Raw genomic sequence first — 26,085 nt, forward strand, 5'->3', positions numbered from 1 at the left:
CTGCAAACAAAACTATGTCATGTAGATAACAAAAAATGTGTTTTGCGACTGTAGGTAAATATGTCTAAAAATTGTCCTGATGAATAAGTAGGAAGGTGCCAAGTAATGTGTATATAATTCTCTTTTTATGAAAATAAAAAACAAGATCTATATGTGAACACTGAAAATGATATGTAATCATATATATTAAATTACCACTGGTTACCCTAACAAAATGAGATGGGACATGGGGATGAAATTATTTTTTTCTTACAATCTCTCTGGTGGATAAATTATAACCAGTATTTGTTAACTTTTATAATTAAAAAAATTATCAAGGTAAAATTGCCACAGATGATAATTTTAGCATACTATTCAGTTCTGATGAGTATCAGGAAATTTATCTTTCAAAAGTTTCCTTTCATGAAGTCTCTCAAATACTGGTAGAGTATCTTTTTTTTTTTTAAGTTTTTGTTTATGGCGGTAACATTGGTTCATAACATTGTATAAATTTCAGGTGTACATCATTATACTTCTGTTTCTGCATGGATTACATCATGTTCACCACCCAAATACTAATTACAACCCATCACCACACACATGTGCAGAATTATCCCTTTCGCCCTCCTCCCTCCCTCTTTCCCCTCTGGTAACCACCAATTCAATCTCTGTCTCTATGTGTTTGTTTATTGTTGTTATTATCTACTACTTAATGAAGGAAATCATACCGTAACAAATAGTGGTAGAGTATCTTGATATCTGTCAGGTAATACAAGTAGGGTACCTGGCTTGTTGGGACCTGTTTGAAATGCTAATTATAGCTACAAAAAACTAGCAGAGTTAAACTCGGAGCTTCTGCCTTAGAAAGTTATTTTGCCTTTTTTCTTTTTCATCTTTTGTTTTACATATTATTTATATTATAGAAGCAGTATAAGTGCACTATAAAAAAACAGTCGAGCAAAAAGTAAAACAAATGATTAAATGAAATCTTTCTCCTCTTCTCTGCACACCCCCAAAGGTCACCTCTACAGTTTGGTGTGTATCATTCCAAACTTTCCTTTGTTTTATAAACACATTCATACACACATATTTTTTTAATGTTTATTTTATTTTATTTTTTATTGTGAGGAAGATCAGCCCTGAGCTAACATCCATGCCAATCCTCCTTTTTTTGCCCCTTTTCTCCCCAAAGCCCCAGTAGATAGTTGTATGTCATAGTTGCACATCCTTCTAGTTGCTGTATGTGGGACGCCACCTCAGTGTGGCCGGACAAGCAGTGCGTTGGTGCGCTCCTGGGATCTGAACCCCGGGCCGCCAGCAGTGGAGCGAGCGCACTTAACCGCTAAGCCACAGGGCCAGTCCCCTACACACTTTTTTTTAAATAAAAAGGAATTATGCTGTATATACTGTTTTTTCATAATTTGAAAATTTTATCTTTCTTCTGTAGTAATATAAATCTAGTTTATATTCAATTTCTTGTTTTCCATTTCTCCTACCAGTGTAGGCTCCTTATTACCTGAACATTCAATTATTGTACGATCCTACCTCTGCATTATTTAGTATACTCTCCAATACTCCAGTAGTATACACTCTCTTCTCTTCGCTGAAGCAATCCCATACTTTTCCACTGCCATACCTTTATGTTTTGTTACTTCAGCCTGAAATGTATGCATGTGCACACACCCACACATGCACTCATGCACACATACATTAAGTTTAGTGTTCAGATTTTCTGTTTCTTGTTATTTTCTGTTTAGTTCTTGAGAGAGAGGTGTCAAAATCTCCCTCTATGATGATATTTATTGATTTCTCCTTAGTCTTTTAGTTTAGTGGGCAATGGTATTTACTATCTGGGTACTTTAGGTACTCATTATTACTGTATACATAGTTTAGAGGATATGTTTCATTTTGCTCTTATATAGGAATTTCTTAGTTTGTTCATTCGTTCTTTTTTTTTTTGTGAGGAAGACCAGCCCTGAGCTAACATCCATTGCCAATCCTCCTCCTTTTTTTTCCTACCCCCAAGCTCCAGTAGATAGTTGTATCTCGTAGTTGCACATTCTGCTAGTTGCTGTATGTGGGACACCCCCTCAGCATGGCCAGACAAGCAGTAAGTCGGTGCGTGCCCGGGATCCGAACCCCGGGCCACCAGTAGCGGAGCACGTGCACTTAACCGCTAAGCCACAGGGCTGGCCCCTCTTAGTTCTTTCAAAGATAGTGTTCTACTGTCTTCTGGCTTCCATTGTTACTGTCGAGAAGTCATCTAAAAGTCTAATTGTTGTTCCTTTGTCTTTTCTCTCTGGCTACTTTTAATATTCTCATGCTTTGTAGTCTCTGTGGGATATGTTTAGGTGTAGATTTAGTCTTTTTATTTTTTTCTTAATCCTACTTGGATTAAGTTGCATTTCCTGGATCTGAGGATTAGTGTCTTTCATCAATTGTGGAAAATTCTTATTATCTCTGAATGTTATTTCTTCCCTGTTTTCTCTATTAAATGGTATTTCCTTCTGGAATTTTTTCCCCACCTTTAAACCATCTGCAGTAGCATCTTTTTTTTTTTTTTTTTGTGAGGAGATCAGCCCTGTGCTAACATCCGCCAATCCTCCTCTTTTTTTTGCTGAGGAAGACGGCCCTGGGCTAACATCTGTGCCCATCTTCCTCCACTTTATATGGGACGCCACCACAGCATGGCTTGCCAAGCAGTGCGTCAGTGCGCACCCGGGATCCGAACCAGCAAACCCCGGGCCGCCGCAGCGGAGCGCGCGCACTTAACCGCTTGCGCCACCGGGCCGGCCCCTGCAGTAGCATCTTAACTTGTTTTTCCATTTCCAGCTTTCCCCCTTCCAATCCTTTTAACATATTTCAGCTAGAATGACCTTTCTAAGGTATTAAACCTGGTCACATAAGTCCTCTGTGTAAAACCCATCGTTGTTCTTTTTTTTTTTTAATTAATTTATTTTTTCCCCCAAAGCCCCAGTAGATAGTTGTATGTCATAGCTGCACATCCTTCTAGTTGCTGTATGTGGGACGCGGCCTCAGCATGGCCAGAGAAGCGGTGTGTCAGTGCGCGTCTGGGATCCGAACCCGGGCCACCAGCAGCGGAGCACGCACACTTAACCGCTAAGCCACAGGGCTGGCCCAGCCCATCGTTGTTCTTAAGGTAAAGTTCAAACTCATTAACATACCTTCAAGGCTCTTTATGAAATGACTCCTGTTTATTTGTCTCATCTTCCTCATTTCGTCTGCCTTCTCTTACACTGTATGCTCCAGCCATGCAGAAATATTCTATTTTTAAAACTTGCTGTGGTATCTTTATTTCTACTAGGTCTTTGCAAAAGTAGTTCCCTCTGCCTGGGAACTTCCTCCTCCTGCCTTTACCAGCTCCATCTGTTAATCCGTAAGATTTTAGTTTAGGGCTACTTCTCCTGAGAACCATTTTCTGATTTCTCAGTCTCGAATTAGGTGCTTTTTCCTTGTTCTCCCTAATTATTCTATTAGTTTCATAGCACAATGTGGGAATTTGGGCATATAAACTATCACCAGTTGAAGTAGTTACAAATATGGTTTCCTTTTTCTTGGGAAGCTTAATATGGATTCAGAGCTCTAAATAGTTTATCACAAGGCCTCCCAGTTGTTGCTCCTCCTTTCAAATCTACAGTCTCTTCTTCTGGGCCATAGTATTTCTTGCCAGTCCAACCTGTTTCATCTTAACCCTGTTTAATTATCATCATCATCATTAATTTCTACCCTCAGATACCTTACAGTTAAGTTGGAGAGGCACAATTTATACATAACTCTGCAGATGAAGGCCAGGCTGTTTCCATTTAGCACGTTTTCATCTCTGAAGTAGTGAGATGGTTTTGGGTCTGGGTCCGTAGGTCCAGTTTCTGATTAAAGCTGTTAACTTGTCCCACTGTGTATGCCTCCCCACCCCCTACCAACAGTCTATATAAATGACACTGTGGATGAACCCTTTCCGTGATGTAGATGCTGATCTGATTCAGGTTCTCTGATCTCAGGGCCAATCTCCATTAGTATTTCCTAGACTCCCTTTTATTCACCTCTGTCCTTTCTGTTTCTTTATGTTTGCTCTCTCCAGATTTTTTTCTCCAGTATTCATTTACAAGTACAAAGCTTACCTAGAATTTTTGTAGGTTTTAGTAACTGTTATGCTGGTCTACATTGTCAGCCAACCTGGTGGCCTCACCTGCTGGCCCTTTCCTCTTATGGAGCAGAGGTGAGGGTTCTATAACCCTGCCCTCATGTCTCCTTGATAGGGAGTTATGTTACTTACTAGAAGGGTAAAGACAAGTAGTATGTTAACCTTGGAAAGATAGTCTTACGGTCTTTTTCTTCTTAAAACTCCATATTTACATTTTTTTTTCCCCAGGAAAGATTCACCTTGAGCTAACATCTATTGCCAGTCTTCCTCTTTTTTTTCCTTTCCTCCCCAAAGCCCTGGTACCTACTTGTATATTCTAGCTGTAAGCCCTTCTAGTTCTTCTGTGTGAGCCGCCACCACAGCATGGCTACAGACAGACAAGTGGTGTGGTTCCAAGCCTGGGAACTGAACCCAGACCACCAAAGTGGGGTGAGCTGAACTTGAACCACTAGGCCATCAGGGCTGGCTCTATATTTACATTTTACTAGCCCTTTGTTTGGCTATTCTTCAGACTATAATCCCTTGACTGGGGTTGATTAGGAAATATTTTCACAACAGACTCACAATATGATATTATATGTAAATTTTTATCTTTCCTTTATAAAGATGATAGGTCAGGTTCTGGGAGGGAGTATCATCATTTCATCCTAATGGTAATTAGTAAACCAGTGATGCTGATCCTATTCAAGAGAAAATATAAAATGGTGGCTTTAGTATGATAGACTAACCATGTTATTTATGTCCTTGAGGGAATTCTCTATTTTTTTAAAATACTGATAACAAATAACATTTTAAAGATGACTGAATGTATAATACAGTATATGTTATTAGAAAAGTACAAAAGTATAATTTTTTTAAATGACGTGAATATAATTGGGATATGGAATTATGACTTTATGAGTCTCATCTGTCTTTGTAAAAATAATTTTCTTTTTGAAATATACAGCATTGCTGCAAAGAAAAAGTAGGGATTTTTTCTGAGAAAATCCAGTTTTAGTTAAAGTTGAGTTAAACCTTATTGATAGATTGAGGAGATATATATCTTCTAAAGAGTGAAAAGTACAGTTTTTATTTTTGCTCACTTTTTTGGAGGTAAGAAGGAAGTAATTACTTGTGCACTTCTTTTGCAGTTGGGAAAACTTAGATTCAGCATTCAGATGAGCTAGAGCTCAATTTCTGACCCTTGCCTTATGAATCTCAACTATTTTGGATCCTTGAGATAACTGTAAGCTTTCAGTGATGTATTTGAACACATTTTGACCACCATTCTCTTATAGTCGCTCCCTTGTTCCAGGTGAGGGCCAGTTACTGATTCAGGCTCTTCTGCCTTCAGTCCAAAGTCCCCATTATGTTTTAGGCACATGCACATACTGGCTGAACACTTTCCTTCTCCTCTGTCTCTGACATGGTTACCACCCCTTCCACCACCCTGGTTAGCTCAACAATGACAGAATAAAAATAAGAATAAGGAAGCCCAGGGCATTCTGGCCTGCATAATGCCACTTCTGACGCAGAATGTTACAATCCCGGGGTTGTGAAATAGCTCGGCAGCCCATGCTGTAAGTAAAATCTAAGAAAACTGTGTAGAAGTCCCTACTCTTCCACAAAAATGACAATTTTGGTCAGACAGTGGTTCCTGAAACAAATAGAAAGAATAGGGCAAGACAACTGGATAGGAGGTGCCTGTGACACTGTAGTTGGCTGAGTTCTGAGCCTCTAATGAGAAAATGTTTTGGAGAAGTTCCCACGATTAAGGGGATTTTACTCTGCCTATTGAGGATCATTTTTTCCATAGCATGGGTGGTGACTGGTAGGCACTTGGATGGATGTCCAGTTGTTGCCCTAAGGACTTCATTTTTGAGCTGGTACCATTGTGCATAGGATGGGAGCCCCTCTTTGGAGGTGATGTTAAGTGGACACTACTATATGATAGGCACTGGTTCTTATTTGTATTTTTAATGAAGAGAGAAGGGCAGGTGAGAGCAGAGCCAGTGATAGAATTTTTTTTATATGTTAAACAAGAGTTACACCCAATGGTTCATCTGCTTGCATAGCTCAAAGTTTAGAATCTATTAAAAAAAATTAGTCATTTATTTATTTTGTAGTGAAATATAACATTTACAGAAATATATATTAAAATACATATAGCTTAATCAGTAATTATAAAGCAAACACCTGTAACAATCATCCAGGCCAAGAAATCAAAAGTTGGCAAAACACCAGAGGCCCCCACCTCTGCCCTGTTTATCCCTCCCTGATCACAATGCCATCCCTGCCCACTTTCCTACCCAAGATAACTACTACTATAACTTTTGTGATAATTATTTTCTTTTTTTAAAGTATAGTTTTACTACCTATGTATGTATCCCCCAAACAGTATAATTGAATCTTGCCTGTTTTTAAACCTTACATCTACAACACTATTACTATATTTTTTTGCCTTGCTTCTTTTGCTCGACATTGTGTTTGTGAAGTATATCCATGTTGTTACTCAAGATTGTGATTTGTTCATTTTCATTGCTATATGGTATTTCATTATATAGATTTACTACAATTTATCTTTCCAGAGAGTCCATTTTTGTTCTTAACAAGTCACGATGTTCTCATAGAGTCTTTGTGCAGTTTATCTCTTAGCCTCTTGCTGAGAGGAGCTATTTTTCAGAGACACCCTCCTGCCTCAACCCAGGAGAGTTTTGAGTCCTGGAGAGAAGCATAAAATATCTTCACCCTAAAAATTTGCTTGATGATTTCTCACCTTCAGTAGTAGCTGGATAGCACCTCTGAGTGTCTTTTTTTTTTAATTTTAAAAAGTAATTGCAAGTTAGTAAATTAATCTCTTTTCCATGTTGTTTTGACTTGGGGAGTCTTGGATGAAGTTTCTCTTATTGTCCCATACATTGGGATTTCAGATATGAATACTTATCTCTTAATAGAGTTTATTTGCATTCTCAACATTTATAAAAATGGATGTTTGTTTTAAAATAGTTATTAGTTATTTAAGACTTAAGTCTAAAAGAGCCTGACAGTTGGAAACTCTAGAGTTTATAGTGAACTATATATATTCTCTATATCCTGGTGTCTTTGGGCTTAATGTAGCTGCGTGATCCTCCTCTGTGGCTTTCAGAGGAGAATAGGCATGAGCCCGAAAAAGCCCATATATGCTCTTTTTCTGGTTAAGTATTCTTTATTGGTTATTATTAGTATTATCAATACATTGGTCAGTATTATGATCCAAGTGCTAATATTTGCCCAAATATTTCCTCAGTAGAAATATTTCAGATCTGGTGAAAACTTGAACAGTTCAAATAGATTTGCTCTTTTAACTAGACAGCTTTTCTTCTACTATCTGTAAAACATATATTACACACACATGCCCCTTTTGTTTGATCTGTTCACTGATGTGCATCTTCATTTTATGATTAAGATAAAAGAAGGATTTGCATTCTGTTTAGCCAGAGTTCATCTTTTTGCATCTCCATTCATTATTCTTTTCTTCTAGGATACATTCCCAGGGTGCCTTGATTCCCCTCTTTGGAATACTTGTCTATACTCACAACAAACTATCTGTTTGAAAGCTTCAGAGGGTTGTTTTTTTATTATAATTTTATTTATTTTTTTCCCCCAAAGCCCCAGTAGATAGTTGTATGTCATAGCTGCACATCCTTCTAGTTGCAGTATGTGGGACGCGGCCTCAGCATGGCCGGAGAAGCTGTGCGTCGGTGCACGCCCGGGATCCGAACCCAGGCCGCTAGCAGCGGAGCGTGCGCACCTAACTGCTAAGCCACGGGGCCGGCCCTTCAGAGGGTTGTTGACCTCAGCCTTCACTGCTATATGCTTATATGGTCTGTACTTTTCTCTGTGTCTAACCTTAAAAATTTGTCCTTAACCTCCTCCCTCCCATATCTGAGAGTTCCTCCAGTCATTTTTAGGCTGCCTAGAGAATGATTTCTTTTGATGAGTTAGACTTTGAATTTTCTTTCATGTTATTACATGCTTCCCTGCTCTTGTAACTAGATGGTAAGCCAAAGTTAATCAGTATACTTTTATTTACCCCAGATTTTTCCTCTAATCAGTCCTTATTTCACAGGTCTCCTCTAACCTGAAGTAATAGATACTGGCCAGAAGAAGTGAGTTATTCAATACTCAATGTGGGCAAAGCCACACCTGTATTAATGACCACACTGTGCATGTCACCTCAAAAGAACAAGATCCAAACTGGTATTTGAACCATAAATAGAGATATCCTAGTCTATCAGATTTACAGCAGAGCATTTATTACCCTAAATTCCTAATTTAAATACTTTCTGTTCAGTTAGGAGTTCTGGACTATAGCTCTGCTGTACTCTAAGCTTCAGTGTCCTCATCTGTAAAATGAGTGTTGGATTAGTGGATATCTAGGGTCACGTCTATTAAGTTTATTGTTATAACCTTGGTCTTTTTCTGACTCGCTACTTTAGGAGCAAAAATGCCCCCTTAAAATGAAGAGATGGAAGGAGGCAAAACAAAAGAAAACAAAGAACCATTTTCCTTTCATGTCCAGATGATTAATTTAAAAAGTTAATTGGAGGGGCCAGCCTGGTGGCATAGTGGTTAAGTTCGTCTGCCCTGCTTCAGTGGCCCGGGGTTTGCAGGTTCAGATCCCAGGCACAGACCTACACACCGCTTATCAAGCCATGCTGTGGCAGGCGTCCCACATATAAAGTAGAGGCAGATGGGCACGGATGTTAGCCCAGGGCTAATCTTCCTCATCAAAAAAAAAAAAAAAGTTAATTGGAATCCTATTTTGAAGCTAAAATAAAACAAGTTGTCTGCCTACAGCTTTGCCAGCTAAAATGTAATACAAGGTGACAGCATCTCCTTTGATATCTTTGTAGTAGTTGCTTAAATTACTGAAATCACAGAGATGTGTGTGTGTGTGATGGCATACAGGTAGTTTATAGAAGGCGTTACCTGTTTTAGAGATACAGTCATGTGCTGCATAATGATGTTTCAGTCAATGACAAACCACATGTATGACGGTGGTCCCATAAGATTAGTACCATATAGCCTAGTGTAGTAGGCTGTACCATCTAGGTTTAAGTGCGCTCTATGATGATTGCCTAATGATGCATGTCTCAGAATGTATCCCTGTCATTAAGTGATACATGACTGTACTTTTGGATAGAGCTGTGTAATAGCTTATTAACTCCACATACATAAATTAAATAACATATCCAGTAAGACCTCATTTTATTCCTTTGTAGTCCTTTATCCTATACTGTCTTATAAAATACATGATACTTAGAATAGTGGCAAAAAGTGTTGTTCAGAAAATGTTGATAAATGATTAAATTTCTTGAGTGTACATGGACATTTTTTTCTTTTGGTGAAGGAGATTGACCCTGAGCTAACACCTGTGCCAGTCTTCCTCTGTTTTGTATGTGGAATGCCGCCACAGCATGGCTTGATGAGTAGTGTGTGGATCCGCGCCCGGAGTCCAAACCCGTGAATCTCGGGCTGTAGAAGCAGAGTGCGTGAACTTAACCGCTACGCTGCCAGGCTGGCCCCTATATAGACAGTTTTATAAGTGGTATCTTATTAAATTTTATAAAATGTATTTCTATGAATTTTAATTAATCTGATGCAGATATTATACTATTTAGGACTTTACCATTTTTATTTTACCATTTTATTCATTTTTCAAAGAATTTTCACTACATTATTTCATTTATAAATAGGATGTATGGGGTGATGCTGTCTTGCTAATTATCATTAATTAGAGGAATTTCTCCCACCTCATTTTGTCTTGCTTTCAAACAAATCTCTCACCTGCCACCAGCATAATAAAAATATTTGAATTCCAGCACTATTCATGAAGCCATCCTTTTGGCTACATAATTATCTTGTGAGGGAATATTTCCAAAATGGGCACAGATACATTGTACTCCTAACTTTTGTGTAGAACAATTTAGTTCATTTTATTCTGCTTTTGTTTTTAAGAAAACACATGTGAGGGTGGAACAGTACTCCAGGTCAGGAAGCATTATCGGTTTCCACTGACGTTTTATACGCACTCTGTTTTTATATGAGACACTAAAAGCTCAAACTCTGTGTGATGCTATAAAGACATGGAAAATGATTCTTTCTTAGGGTTGGAGGAAGTGATGACTAGTGTGTTTTTGCTGGTAGTATCTGATAATCCCCCCTCCCTTTAGCTATTCTAGGCATGTTTAGTTGTCAGGCGTTGTCGGACTAAATTGCTAAAAATAACAAATAAGGGGGAGGCTGTTCTAAGGCCAGCTCTTGCCACTGTCTGTAATCTGTTTAATTTAGTTCCTAGGGAGAAAGGGCAAAAGGAACATGGTGCCATTCTCATTGAATGGATTTTTTGTTTAAAGTGCTGACAAGAACATTGTTTGAGCTCTCCCTTTTACCAAACTCCATAGGGCTCACGTACCCACATCTACTTACAGTGTGGAGCCAGAGCCAGGGGGCTCAAAGAGCATGCTCTGATCAGTGGTTGTGCTAGAGATTAACCAGGCGATTGTGGTCTTCTGCTCGTCTTTTCATGTGGCTTTTGACAGTGGAAATGTGCTTAGCCTGTGAGAGTAGGTGAGAGAGAGAGGATGGTGGTTAGAAATGGGGGAGTTAGTGTGAGAATACAGAAATCTTTCTATTTAATACTCTCCCTTAACTCAGTGTTCAGAGCGAGTTAGGTTGTTTGATAAAATTAAGCACACGTGTGACTCCAGTACACCTGCATGTAGTTTTAACCCACATTGCCAGTGTAAAGCTCTACTTGGATCTGGCTCTTGACCTGTCTATGCCCTAACTTCTTCCAATAATAGAAACAACTTTCTGTAAAGTAGAGATAGCAATCTAGTACTTGTTTGTAAAGCTGTTGAAGATCACTGAAGGAATGATTTAAATGCCTTTCCTATTCCCTGCTATGTATTTACCAGCGGTGGAGTTTGTGAAAACGAGAGCAAGTTTTCAGTTATATTTCTGGTGTTCTATAGTCTGTGTTGACTTACGTCAGGGCTTATTGATTTTTATATTCTGAAGTTTCTTATTGATTTTTGTGTCTGAAGTCCTATCCAAAATCCTTTCCTTTGTGCAATTCTTTTTTTTTTTTTTTTTTGGTCTGACCCTGACCACTTTAGCCCCAAAGAAAAAAGTGGATTGCTTTTATTAGAGATTCTTGGTCGGGGGTGGGGGGTGGGATGTCTTGGGAAAGCCTATATTAGTGAAGATCCTGGTATTTACCTAAAGCTTTGGGATCTGAGCACTTGGACACTGCAGGCTTTGGGAATGCTTACTTTTAGATATTTCTTAAGTCACCAACCTGCCTTACTCCCTAATTTAGTGAAATACTTAATTATTTTAACTGAACTAAGGGATTGCAAATCTATAACTTAGAATACAGGCCTCAAGACTATCTATGCTATTATGTAGGTGATAAAGTCTTGTGATTCATGTGGAATGACATATATGGCAGCACTTTAAATCTTTTTTTTTTTTTTTTTTGTGAGGAAGATCAGCCCTGTGCTAACATCTGCCAATCCTCCTTTATTTTTGTTGAGGAAGACTGGCCCTGGGCTAACATCCGTACCCATCTTCCTCCACTGTATATGGGACACCGACACAGCATGGCTGGCCAAGCGGTGTGTTGGTGTGCGCCTGGGATCCGAACCAGCGAACCCCGGGCCACCGCAGTGGAGCGCGCATGCTTAACCATTTGCACCACCGGGCCCACCGCAGCACTTTAAATCTTTACGCACAGCACAAGACAGATGTTGTTTGTGGTCAAGTTTAATCAGATATAGAAATTTGTAAAGGAAAACATCACTTTCTGCTCAGAGCCTGGACTTTCTTTGGAGTTCAAATTCAAAGCCTTCATTAATACAGACTCTGTGTCTCTCTTCTCTGTTTAGAAAAGGCATGAAAGGGAAACAAAAGATAGGTGGTGATGGAAAACACGAGAGGAAGAAGGAGATTCTGATGCTATAGTTGACCCTTAAGCTCGATCAAGTTTTGAACATAATTGTAAAATATCGATTGCCTTAATTTTTAAGCTTTGATGCTTTCAGTTTCAGAGGCTGAACTATTTCACATACAACTGGTTTTTCCTTGCTTTGGGAGGACTGCACAATTCCAAGATGCATGACATAAGACTTTGGCCAATAATAATTGTTAGATAGGCCAGAAGGAGTGTATGCATATAAAAAAAGCATTATTAAATGTTTGCTGAGTGTCTTGATTATACAGAGTACTTTGGGGTTATGTCTAACTATGGAGGATATTTGTTCTTACTTTTAATCTTATACATTAAGCAACCTACAGTCTGTTGTACTATGTGCCATGCACTATTATAGGCAATGAAGACAAAATTAGCAAAGGCCCTGATGGCATGGAGAGTGGAAGGTGGAGACAGATAATAAGCAAATAATATAACTGATAAATACTAAAAAGAAAAACAACACAGTCTAAGGAGACAGAGAATGATGGGAGTGTATAAGCTATTTTATATAGTGTTGACAGGGAAGGTTTCTTTGATAAGGTGATATTTGTGCAGAGGCCTGAAGGGAGTGAGGGAGTAAGCTATGTGTACATCTGGTAGAAGAGGGTTCCAAGCAGAGGGGACAGCAAGTATAAAAACCTGGAGGTGAGAGCATAATTGACAGATTGAGAGAACAGCAAGGAAGCCAGTTCAGCTGGAGCTGAGTGAGCAAGGTAGAGAATAGTAGAAGATGAAATCACAGAGGTATCAGGGAATAGATTATATAGGGCCTTATAGGCCCTATTAAGGATTTTGGATAATGCTCTGAAATTGGGAGTTTTGGGAGGGTTTTGAACAGAGAAATGGCATGATTTGATTTACATTAAAGGGACCAGTCTGGCTGCTATGTTGAGAATAGATTATAGAGGGCAAGGGTGGAAGCAAGGAGACCTGTTAGGAGGCTGTTGCATTACCCAGGTAAGAGATTGATGGTGGCTTAGACAAGGGTAGTAACAGTGGAGGTCGTCAGACTCAGGATATATTTTAAGGTAGAACCAAGATGATGGAGTATAGGGATGAAAGAGAGGACTCAAAGTTTTGGACCTGTGATTAAGGAATCATACCTCCTTCCTCCCACGTATATCACTCATTCTCTTCTTGGAGAGATCTGGAATGGGTTCATGGGAAAAGGGACACTTCACCTGAGCCTTGAAGGTCTGTTAGAATTTTGCTAGATAGCGCTGGGGCAGAGGAGAGAGCATGTCAAATCAAAGGAATAGTGAATCTGGAAGTGGAATGGTAGATGGAGGGTTGGAGTGGGAAATGAGGCTGGAGAGGTCTAAGGGAAGGGCTAAAATGAATGAAATCAGCATTGTTTCTGCTCACTTTGTATAAGTACTACTTGTTCTGGGCAAATAGTTATTCTCAGTGCCAATGCTATTTATTCACTGTGGTTTCCACACAGCATTCTGTGTGTACTAGGCTCCACAGAGATTCCACATGTTTATGGGAACAGATATGCTATTGATAATTCATTGATCAGTGTTTCCTATTCAATTTTCAAGTTTCACAAGTAATTTTGAAAGGAAATTGAAAGTTTGGTTTGGGCCATGTTAACCTTTGAGATACTGTTAGACCCAAGTAGAGATGTTGAACAGACAGTTGGATATATGAATCTGGAACTCCAGGCTAGTGAAATAAAATTGAGAATTGTCTATAAATTGTCAATTTATAGTTGGCATTTAAAATCATAGAACTGAATTAGGTCAGCTAAGGAGAAGCTAGAGAAGGAGCAAATGAGGTTCATGAACTGCACCCGAGGGCCTTGCAGCAGGGTGTAAATCTCTTTACAGAGGTGTGGACACTGGGTAGTGAGTCCAGAGAACTGAGGGAATACCCACATGGGCAACCTCTGCTGAGAAAGGGCCAAGCTGAAGGGATGGGACCAACTCCCTTCAAGGTTAGGGGGCTGTCCAGGCCCTTGGTTTTATGATGGCAGCAGAGGCTGTCAGCTCAGTTAGACCTGAGTTGCTAGTGCTTTGTGGCCTTCCCCTACTAGCACTAACCCTGGAGCTGGGCAGGCCTGGTCTGCTGAGGGAAGCAGGCTTGTTCTCTCGGGGAGGGATTGCAGAAGGTAATGGCTGACATCAAGTTAGGCTCAAAGTTGAACCCTCTGTATGTGGGACCATACTGCAGGGATTCGTTGAACACAGTTCATTTAGAGCACAGGAAATAAGAACCCCCGCCACATATCTGTGGTATCTTGAGTAAAATTTGAGGGAGGTGGGTACTTTCATGGGCGAAAGCAAACATGCCTACTAGTTTTGAACTAGTTTTGAAGGTTAAAAGTTCCCTAAAGGGAGTTTATAATGACTAGTTCCTTCACTATTCCATATACATGCTTACACATATGCACACACATATGTACACTTTCCTACCCTCTTTCAGTATATACTAAGAAAAACTTCAACCTTTAGAATATTTTTTGAGTTCATCTCGAAGATTCTTAGCAAGTAGTAAGTACTTCTTTGCTCTGATATGCATAGCATAATGCCTTGGCATAATAATTAAGAATATTCATCTAGAATCAGATGAATATGAATTTGAACTCTGACTCTGCCACTTACTACCACCTTGGATAAATTACTTAGTTTCTCTAAGCCTAAATATGCTCTTCTGTAAAACGGCAACAAAAGTGTTGTTGGAGAGGGACAATAAATAAACCCTTTATCTCCTGCCTAAGTATGGAACTAACTGAAAGTCAGGCAAATTGATATAAAAATTTTTATATATTTTACCTTTATTACTGATAAATATTAGGTTGAAGGATGTGGCATAGGTGTGCAGCAATAATGACGGTTTCTAATACTGATCCAGGGCCGGCCCCATGGCTTAGCGGTTAAGTGCGCGCGCTCCGCTACTGGCTGCCCGGGTTGGGATCCCGGGCACGCACCGACACACTGCTTCTCCGGCCATGCTGAGGCCGTGTCCCACGAGGCCGCATCCCACATACAGCAACTAGAAGGATGTACAACTATGACATACAACTATCTACTGGGGCTTTGGGGGAAACAAAAAAAAAAGAAGAGGATTGGCAATAGATGTTAGCTCAGAGCCGGTCTTCCTCAGCAAAAAGAGGAGGATTAGCATGGATGTTAGCTCAGGGCTGATCTTCCTTACACACACACACAAAAAATAAATAAAAATAAATAAATAAATAAAACTCTAATATTGATCCAGAATTAGGCATACAAATTAGATGAACTTACCCAGCAAAGCTCTGAAAGTGTGGGACAACCACAGGTCTCTCTTTGCAGAGGCAGGCAGAGCCTGTGTGTCAGACTTATGAGGGAATGTGTACCTTCTGCGGATCCTGGCAGAGCGGAAGGGGCTGAGCCATAGTTCCCATTCCCAAACACACCAATCAGAGAAGCCACTCGTCTTCCTGAGAGTAGATTGAGGAGGAGGCTAGGACTAAAGCTAATGAAAACTGGAGGTGAGGAGGATAAGCATTTCTCTCTTAAAAGGTATCTACCTTGTAAAGTAATACGTGTAAGTCACTTGATCCCTGGCACACAGTAAATACTCAGTAACTGCAGGATTTTGTTATTTGCATATAGTGGATGCTCAGTAGCTATTTACCAGTTGAGCATGTTGCTACTACATGTTTATAAGATAAAGGTTTGGTTTTTTTTTTTAACTTGAAAAAAATTAAATATACACAAATATACAAAGCTAATTTAACAAACACCGTGTACTCACCACCCAGAATTAACAAATGTTAGCATTTTGTAATATTTACTTTTTTTATTTTTTACAAAAAAACCTGATACTAATGAAATTGAATTCTCCTTTGTAACTTCGCTCCCAACCTCACCTCAATCTCATTCCCATTCACCAGAAGCAACTACTATCAGATATTTGGTATGTATTTTTCCATTCCATGTTTCATAGCATTTTATATTTCAACAAATGATATCATATTGTTCTTATCTTTCAATAACTTGCTTTTTTTTCTTTTGAACTCCACCCACACTAATAAATATACGTAGTTCACTCGTTTTAACTGCTGTAGGGTATTCCATAAGAACATGTAACTTTTTATATTTTATTTGAAGTACTCATTGTTGATAGCTTCAGTATACACCATGTAAATGTGGCCAAACAGCCTGATGACTCCTTCCACATGTGGCATTAATATAGCCATTGGTAGGGCTAGTCCATGGGCTCAAGGATGCAAGTGCCAGCATGTTAGTGATATCTGCATTGACGATATCTGATATTGCTGTTAGTGATATCTGCATTGACGATATCTGATATTGCTGTTAGTGATATCTGCCAAGGATTCTGTGGGGAAGCCATCTCATAAACTTGGTGGCCTCTGCCTGTGTTTTAGAAATGGAGATCACATGTCCTTCACAGAGCCAGAACCAGTCAGGGAAAGAGAGAGAAAGCAGAGTGGGAACCCAGGATTCCATATTCTAGATTCCAAACACTGTATCATTCACTTTTACTGAGAAAGAAGTGGGGATTCCTGTGCCGTGGTTGGATACTTGCAGTAGCTGGGCCTTCTAATATTAGTGATTTTATAAAAATTAATATTCTTATAAAATGATAAATCCCCTAAACACCAACTCTTTGAATAAAGAGATTATAAGTGGCTTCTAAGTGGCCTGGCATCTGGAAATTGAAGAAAGGGCAAAATGTAAACCACCCCTTGAATCATGTTTGCAAAGAGAAGTGTGCCAAGTACTCTTTTATTACTCTAGTGTCATTATAAATTTAATTGATGTTATGTCAGCTACTTAGATCAGAGCTAATAGCATATTAAACTCCATTCTGTTTGTACCAGTTCTATGGTAACTTGAGTGGGTGTGGAGTTGGGACAAGTGGCAGCTGTGACGTCTGGTCTATAGAGTGTTTTCATCATGGTATGAGCCCCTGCATCACCCTGGTTGGAGAAGTGTCACTGGTGATGTGACCTGACCTCCTAGTGCCCCTCAGAACACTCAGAGCAATGTGAGCAAAGACCCTGTGTTGCTTGTCTGACCTAGAGGTTTAGCTTAGAGTTAGAAAATAGCGATTTCTTGGTGATACTGACAGGTATAACTGTGTTTTCCTTTTCTCTTTCTTAATGAAAAGAAAGCTGAGGTTTTTTGAAAGGTTATAAATAGCCGTTTGATATTGGAGTATATTTGTAGTTCTCCAGTTCTGCCCTCTGCTGACCTGTACAGATCAGCAGAGGAGGTGCCAATGAGTCATGCATCTGTGCTCTCAGTGGCTTTGAGCTCTTGCTTGTTTTCACTGTCACCAGGTCCTTTTATGGGTTTCCGGTTGCCATATCTCTATTTTTTTAGTTGTATAAATATGTTACTCGATTGGAAAGTAATAATGTGATCACATAGAAGTTTCCTTACCCTTGTTTGTCCGTTGGCTCTCCCAGGGTACCTTATTAACTCATTAATCTAAATGTTTAGTGCATTTGCTGATAACAGTAAAGTTAATTTTCAGAAATTAACAGGTCAGTTTACTTTACCCTGGCCAGTTTGTGTGTGTATTACTCTAAGGCTTTGGGTGGAGTAGAGACTGATTTGCTGTGAAAATAATTCATTAGGAACTTGCCTTGCTATGCCTGTTTTTAAATACAGGGCTTTCATGTCCTGTCTTTTCTCCTTGTGGTGCAGCATTTTGAGAAGACTAGGAATTTTTTTTTATTTTTAATTGGGGTAAAGTTCATGTAACATTAAATTCACAATGTTGTGCAACCATCACCATTGTCTGATTCTAGAACATTTTTATCACCCCTAAAAGAAACCCCTTACCCATTAAGCAGTCACTGCCCATTTCCCCTCCCAGCCCCGCCTCCCCCCCAGCCCCCAGCAACCATTAATCTGTTTTCTGTCTTATAGAGTTGCCTATTCTGGATGTTCATATAAATGGATGATACAGTATGTGGCTTTTTGTGTCTGGCTTCTTTCACTTAGCATAATGTTTTCAAGGTTCATCAACGTTTTAGCATGTATCAGTACTTCATTCCTTTTTATGGCTGAATAATATTCCATTGTATGGAAATACCACATTTTGTTTATCTACTCATCAGCTGATGGACATTTGTATTGTTTCTACTTTTTGGCTATTATGAAAAATTATGCTATGAACATTCACAAGTTTTTAAACACCTGTTTTCATTTCTCTTGGGTATGTACCTAGGAGTGGAATTGCTGGGTCATATGGTAATTTTGTCTTTTAACTTCTTGGGTAACTGGCAGACTTTTCCACAGCAGCTGTATCATTTTACATTCCTACCAGCAATATATGAGGGTTCTAATTTCTCCACACCTTTGCCAATATTTATAAATAAGTGATTATCATCATTTTTGATTATCACCATCCTAGTGGGTATAAAGTAGTATCTCATTGTGGTTTTTATTTGCATTTCCTTAATGACTAATGAAGTTGAATATCTTTTCATGTGTTTATTAGCCATTAATATATCTTCTCTGGAGAAATGTCTATTCAAGTCCTTTGCTCATTTTTTTAATTGGGTTGTTTATCTTTTTGTTGTAGAGTTGTAAGAAAACAGAAATTCTCTTTGACTTGCTTGGAGCAGAGAGTAGGATCGGACTGACTTCAGACTTTTGCCACACACACCTGCATGTTAGTCTGGCCCCCACAGTTGAGTCAATTACACTTCTACTTCCAAGAATGCAAGGTGTTGCCCTTACTTCCTCTCTCAGAAGGCACACCCTTATTCACCTACCCCTTTACCATGCCTACAGGCCAAACTCCACAGTAAACATTGTTGATTTGATCCTCTTGCCTTCTTGTAAGACTAGGGCAAACTAAAGACAAACTGGAATAGTTAAACTTGTTTTATTTTATTTAGAAGACTTAGAGAGTTTCAGAAGTCCTTATTGATGAATACTTGGCTTTCTGATCCTGGAGAAGCAGAAGAAAAATAATGTATATTGGGAAACTTCTTGCTTTTATAAAATTTGTTTTCATGAGATTTCTTTATTATGTACTGTGTACATTTATTTTTCACATATGATGGAACTTAGAAAAGTGTTCCATGTGGGCTGTAATTTTTAGGTTTTTTTGTTTGTTTGTTTTAGAGAGGAATCAAAGACCCCAGGCTGTGATATTTATAGTGGTCTCTGTGCATCCTTTTCCTGATCTCTTTTACTCAGTTCCTGAAACAGACAAATACTTCTCATGTTTAGTATACTGATAGTACATTTACACTGCACATAATTCTCAGCTGTGGCACTGTGTGGTCTCTGAAGGATATTGTCTTTGCACCTTTATTTCCTAAATATAGCATTTCAGCCCTTCTAATCATTTCCTTGGGCATAATTATACTGATGTTTCTACAACCCTTGTGTTGCACCTGCACAAAGCCTAGTGTCTCTGTTGAAGATAGGAAAATTATTTGTCTCTATGCTGCAGTACATATGCTCTTGGGGCTCATCTGTGACAATTAAAATATCAGGTAATTTTCCTTCACGGAGTTTTAGGATCAGGTCTCAAAGAGCCACAGACTTTTTTAAGTTGGAAGATATCCTAGAGGCCAGTTGATGTAGCACTCTCCTCCTCTGCCCTCAGCTGTTTCTGACATGTTGTTGTCACTGTTCCTATTTGAACACATCAGTGATTTCTAGTGATCTCATCCTTTTTCCTGAACTACTATTCTCTTGGTTTCTATGACACAGTTTCCCTCTTTTTTTAGTGTTATTTGCTGGTTCCTCCTCTTCCTTCCAGTCTTACTCAATGTTGACTTTCTACAAGAATAAGTCCTCTTATTCTGTGTTCTTTCTCTAGGAATTTCAACCATTCTCATAGCTTCAAGTACTACCTTTGTGCAAAATTATACCTCTAGCCCAGATTTCTTCTATGACCTTCAGACCCAATTTAGTTTTCTTCTCAGCTCTCACTTGGATGTCTCATAGGTACCTTACACTCAACATGTCTAAAACTAAACTCATGGTCTTCCCTTCCAAACCCAGTCCTCTTGGGAGTTATTCTTGACCCCACTCTCCCAACTTCTGATATCTAATGAAGGTTATGGTGAAGGACTTTGTGAAGTCGTCTTGTTGATTTTTCTCCTGAATATTTCTTATATCTGTCTGTTTTTGTCCATCTCCAGTGCCATCTACTAAGATATTGTCATGTCTTTCCAAGACTATTGCAATGGCCTCCTAATAGGTTTCTCAACATTCACACTTGTATTCTTTAATCCAGTTTCTTCCCACCCTTTTTTACATCACAGCACCCAGAAAATAGTATTTGTGTGATTTACTGGCGTAAATGGACAATGAGTGCTCAAGGTTGGAGGCAACTTCCCAGCAGGACTTTGGCTGCCCTGAACCTACCCAGCCACTCTAGGACTAAAGGGATCAATACTTTGGGCATATCTGTTACTCATTCACTGGGCGTTCTGTGGGAGTCTCTGCTCTAACTCACTCTCTGTGTTGCAGCCAGAGTGATATTTTGTTTTCAGTGGAAATTTGATTTTTGTTACTCCTGCTTAAAACCCAGTAGCTTTCCATTGTCTTCAAGATAAATACCAAATCTTTAATATGGCTTAGGACCCTGGATGATCTGAGTCAGCCTCACCAGCCTCATCCCTCTCTCTCTCTCTCTCTCTGTACTTCAGCCTCACTGGCTGTCATTCAGTTCCCAAACATCTCGTGCTCCATTTGACCTTTGCACATGCTGCTTCATTTGCCTGGAATTGCTCTCTCTCTCACTCTAACCTCTCCACTTAGTTAATTCCTACTCATCCTTTGGAGCTAGTTCTGTGATTTCCTTGATTATACAAGGTATTTCCTCCATTAGACACTGCTTTTCTCTCAGAACCCTTATTACAGTGGAAGTTAATTGACCATGTGTTCTGCAGTAGTGTAATCTCTATGAATAAGTGTGTGACTTGTTCACTGCTCTAATCCGAGTGCTCTTTGGGCCTAACATATATTGGGTGCTCAATAATGTTGGTTGAATGCATTATGTGTCAGTTCTTGGTGCTGAAGATGAAACATTAATCAAGTCAGACAAGAACCCTATCCTTAATGAGCTTACATTCAGATACAGACAATAAAGAAATAAGCAACAAAATATCATGTAGGAAAAGTGATGTTTTAGAGTGTTACTGGGGACCTCCATTAGGTGAGTAATCAGAGAAGGCCTCTCTGAAAAGGTGAAATTTCAGCTAAGATATGAATGAAAAGAAGCAACCAGCCACTTAAAAGTATGTAGAAGAAGAACATGCCACGTGGAGGGCACAGATGGTACAAATGTCTTAAGGTTGGAATAAGTTTGGTGGAGTTGTTTAAGCAAGTGAAAGGGATAAAGAGTGGTAATAAGGTTGATGTAGTTGGCAGGGACCAAATCATGCAGGGCCTTATTGCCCAGGTTGAGGAGTTTGGATTTATTCTAAGTGTCACAGGAAGATGTTAGAGGGTTTTCAGCAGCAAGTAACCTGATTTACCTATTAAAATATCTGTGAGAAACGTTCAGGTGAGGATGATGGAGGCTTGAACTAGGATGGTAGCAGTGGAGCTGGATAGAAAGAAGAGTATGGTTTAGGGATATATTTGGAAGTAAGTTAAGACTTGCTGACGGATTGGATGGGGGATATGGGGTTTGAGGAGAAGAAAAGAATCAGAGATGGCCTCTGTATTTTTTTTTGTTTCTGTGGTTTTTAAATTGAGCAATTGGATAACCGCCATTGACTGAGATGGAGAAGACTGGGAGGAGGATGACTATGAATCAGTTGTGTTTTTTTTGTTTTATTTTTTTATTTTTATTTTTTGTGAGGAAGATCAGCCCTGAACTAACATCTGTGGCCAATCCTCCTCTTTTTGCTGAGGAAGACTGGCCCTGGGCTAACATCTTCCTCCACTTTATATGGGATGCCACCACAGCCTGGCGTGACAAGCGGTGCCTTGGTGCACGCCCACGATCCGAACCCTGGGCTGCCATAGCGTAGTGCACGCGCACTTAACTGATAGGCCACTGGGCTGGCCCAAGTTGTGTTTGTTTTAGACATGTTAAGTATGGGTTTGATATCTGAGAGGATATGTGTTGTAAGCAATTGGATGTGTAAATCTGGAATTAAGGGAGAGGCCAAGGGTAGGGATATAAATTTGGGAGTCATAGTAATGTTTAAAGCTATGAGACTAGATGAGAGTTTCTGAGAGAGAGTATAGATGGGGAGAAGAGAAAATTCCAGGACAGCTTCCCAGAAAATGCCAACATTTTGAAGTTGAGCAGAGGAGGAGTAGTCAGCAAAAGAAAACTTAGGAGTAGCCAGTGATGTAGGAGGAAAATAGGAATGTGGCATCGTGAAAGCTAAGAGAAGAAAGTATGTCAAGAATTGTGCTAGATGCTATTGATGAGTAAGAATGCATTGAGTAAGAAGAGAATAGAGAAGTAACCACTGCTTTGGGCAACATAGAGATCACTGGTGACCTCAACCACAGTCAGTTCAATAGAGTAGATGGAAGCATGATTGGAGAGGAAAGGAAGTGGAGGCAGTTACTCAAAACAATTGGTTGAAGAAGAAGTTTTGCTGAGGAGGAGGACAGAAAGGGGGCAGTGCCTACAGGGGAATGTGAGGTCAAGAAAGGGTTTTTTTTGTTTGTTTTTTAATGATTCACCTCACCAAGAAGGATCTTGCAGAGAAAGAGAAATTGAAGATTAAGAAGAAAGAAGAAGGATAACTGAGGGAGTGAAATTTTTGAGGAGGCCAGTGGGAATGGAATCAACACCCAAGTGGAAGGGCTGAGTTTTGATAGAAACAGGGACCCTCTATCCATTTTAACTATAGGGAGAGGAGAGAGTACATGTACAGGTATAGGTCGTGTAGTAGATTTGGTAGTGGGAAGAAGAAGGAATTCTTACCAGATTGCTTGTATTTTCTCAGTGAGCTAGGAATGAGAGGAGAGGAGACAGCATAGGAAATTTGAGGAGACAAGGTAAAGTATGAAATAGTTATATTGAAGAATAGACAAGTGAACATATTAAGGAAGTTTAATAGAATTTCTGGACAGTGTTGAGTGCCTGTTTGAGATTCATGGTCCTGAATTTTAAAGTGAAACCATTCAGCACAGTTAAGTGTTTTTCTCCAGCGACATTCAGAGTTCAGGTACAAGCATGGAATAGGTAGATGGTTTGGTTCAACTTGGATTGGCATTTTGCCAGGCAAGTGCAGCAGAGGGAGAGAAGAGCAAAGGAGAAAAGGGCATTTGCAAGGGGAATAAATATAAATGATGGCCTGTGGAAGCTAAGCTGGGTAGGAGGGGAAAAAGGCCATGGAAGCATAATAGATAAGTAAAAACTTGTCGTTGAGTAATGAGGTCGAAGAAGTATTGGAGTGAGAGTTATCAAATGAAAGTGACCTGGAAAAATTTGGAGTAGTCGTGGTGAAATTGAAATTTCAGACATGGTGCAGTTACTGGTGTTGACAAGATCTCTAGGGTATGACTGTGGGCCGAGTGGCTGAGGTGGTAAAGTAAAAATTGTGAGAGGAGAGGAGGTCATGGTATTGGATGAATCATCTACATTTTTGTAGAAGTCACCTTGAGTGGTGCAGAGGAAGAAAGTGAGCCATCGATGAATGAGGGACGGTACCCAGGATATTGATAAATTGTAGCAACAAGGGTGGAGGGAAGAAGATAGGAAAGCGTGATGCCATAAACTTCAAGAACCGGGGTTTTTGGAGGAAAAAAGAGGAGAAATGGTTTGGCAGTAGGCTGAATGAATGAATGGAAGGATGGGTAGAAATTTATGCTTTTATTAGGCAGCTTTCATTGAACGTTAAAATCTCTAAAATCTCTACCTTCGGGACTCAGTTCTACCTTTTAAGGCTCCCTCTTATTTAAGAACAGAGATTGGCAAACTACAGCCTGCTGGCTAGATCCGGCTTACTGCCTGTTTTTGTGTTTTTAGAACATAGCTATCCCCATTCCTTTACACCAGACCCATTTGTTTACACATTGTCTGTGGCTGCTTTTGCGCTACAATGGCTGAGTTGAATAGTTCCAGCAGAGACAATCCCATGAAGCCTAAGATATTTGCTATCTGGACCTTTATGGAAAAAATTTTCTGTCTGCCGCCCCCCCTTTTTTTTTTGCTGATGAAGATGCATCCTGAGCTAACAGCTGTTGCCAATCTTCCTCTTTTTGCTTGAGGAAGATTCACCCTGAGCCAACATCTGTTCCAGTCTTCCTCTATTTTGCATGTGGGTTGCCGCCACAGCATGGCCGCTGATGGGTGGTATAGGTCCATGCCAGGGAACCCAATTTGGGCTGCCGAAGCAGAGTGTGCCGCGCTTAACCACTAGGCTACGGGGCTGTCCCCTGACTCCCACTTTTGAACATGGGTCTCAAACTTTGCTGTGCCTCAGAGTCACCTGCAGGGGCTGTGAAAACACAGATTGCCTGGCTCTACCCCTGGAGTTTCTGATTCAGTAGCTCTGGGTTGGGGCCTGAGAGGGTGCATTTCCAACAAGTTCCCAGGTGTTGCTGACGCTGCTGGTCCAGGGACCAGACTTTAAAAGCCATTGCTTTAGATATTTAAGGTAGTGATCAGGTTCCTTCTCCCCTTAATCTTCTCTGAGCCAAATGTTCCTACCTACTTCAGCTGCTTATCACTTGACATTATTTACTGGCTTGTCTCATCCCTTTTTGAGCCTGGCACCCACAAATGTAATGGTTCTTTGGATGAAGCCTGATCAGTGCCTTATGCATTGGAACAGTTGCCCCTCCTGGCTCTGCACTTACCTATGAGCTTTCTTTCTACTTTTCTTCTCAGGTTGTATGATGGACTGGGCTTTCTCTGGGACTTAATGAAGCTGATGTGTTAGGGAGAGCAACGGTTGGTAGAGATTACCTAAACCCTACGGGGACTCAGGGACTAAACACTGTTGTTTGGAGAAAACAAGAATTTTCTCTCCAGTCTATCTCTGTTATAAGGTGTTTGACTAGAGGTTTGTCTTGTGCAGATTGAGCGTGTGATCATAGGTGGGATTTGGGAGTGTGACCCACACAGTAGCAGTGTCAGTCTCTCAGCAGGTGGAAGAACACCTGGGAGAAAAACAAGGTCAGTGCTCAGCTGAACCAAGTCTTTTGTCCCTGTCTTTCAGCAGAGGAACCTTGGAAAAATGTTTTGAAAGCAGTTTCTAAAAGATGCAGACAGAGTAACCCCTTCTTAGATTTCTCGTCATTCTCCTGCTCCATGTCTAAAATTGCTTTCTCATTCTTTGAGGTGGTCTCCCAGCTATATGTACTTCAGCAGTTACCTTATAGCCTAGTTGTGTCCTTCATGGTGAAATGGATGTACCTGGATGCGTTGACAAGTGGATGTGCATCCTTGCATCAGTTGTTTTAGCTTTAAATTCCTAGTTGGCTTTGGCATGCCTTTCCTGCCTCTGGTGAGTGCCCCCTCCCCATTCAGGCCATCACAGCCCTTGCCCGGTCAGAGCTCTGCCCTGCTCCTGCTCCTACAGCTTTGCCCATCTCTGTCTCATTTCCCTTTCTGACTTCTCTGATTGTACCCCTTAGTTGCCTTTCTTTTTTTCTCTTCCTCTTCTTGTTTCCCTGCCTTCTTCACATTTTACCCCGTGTCTGCCAAGACATGCCTCCTCGGCTGTCGGTGAATTCTTGACTTCTTGCTAAACTTCCCCTGTGTTGGCAGCTGGCACCCTCTGGCCATTTTACAGTTCTGCAAACTGAGAGAACATGAGAATCAGTGAGGCTTTTGGACTTTTAATTTGGAAGTCATGGGAGAGATAGTGAGCAGGTGGCCTTTGCCTCAAGTTTCTGATTAATAGTAGAGCTTGAAGTTGGTGGTGGTTTGCAAAAGCTGGAAGCTGTGGAATTCAACACAAGGAAGAAGTGTGTGGCCAGGGTTGGTCAAACTCAGGGTCAGAAATATGGACTCAGAGCAGAGGGTCTCTGAGGATGCA

At 40.1% G+C, this 26,085-nt stretch overlaps 1 protein-coding gene across 1 annotated transcript in view; it reads left to right on the forward strand.

Annotated features, from left to right (window-relative positions):
- PFDN1 (prefoldin subunit 1) overlaps window positions 1–26,085 on the forward strand; it is a 76,193-nt gene that overhangs the window by 44,728 nt on the left and 5,380 nt on the right. The window lies entirely within an intron of this gene.

The sequence above is a fragment of the Ceratotherium simum genome, chromosome 4 (genome assembly GCF_057802395.1).
Source record: "Ceratotherium simum simum isolate JZ-2026a chromosome 4, ASM5780239v1, whole genome shotgun sequence".
Taxonomy (NCBI): domain Eukaryota; kingdom Metazoa; phylum Chordata; class Mammalia; order Perissodactyla; family Rhinocerotidae; genus Ceratotherium; species Ceratotherium simum.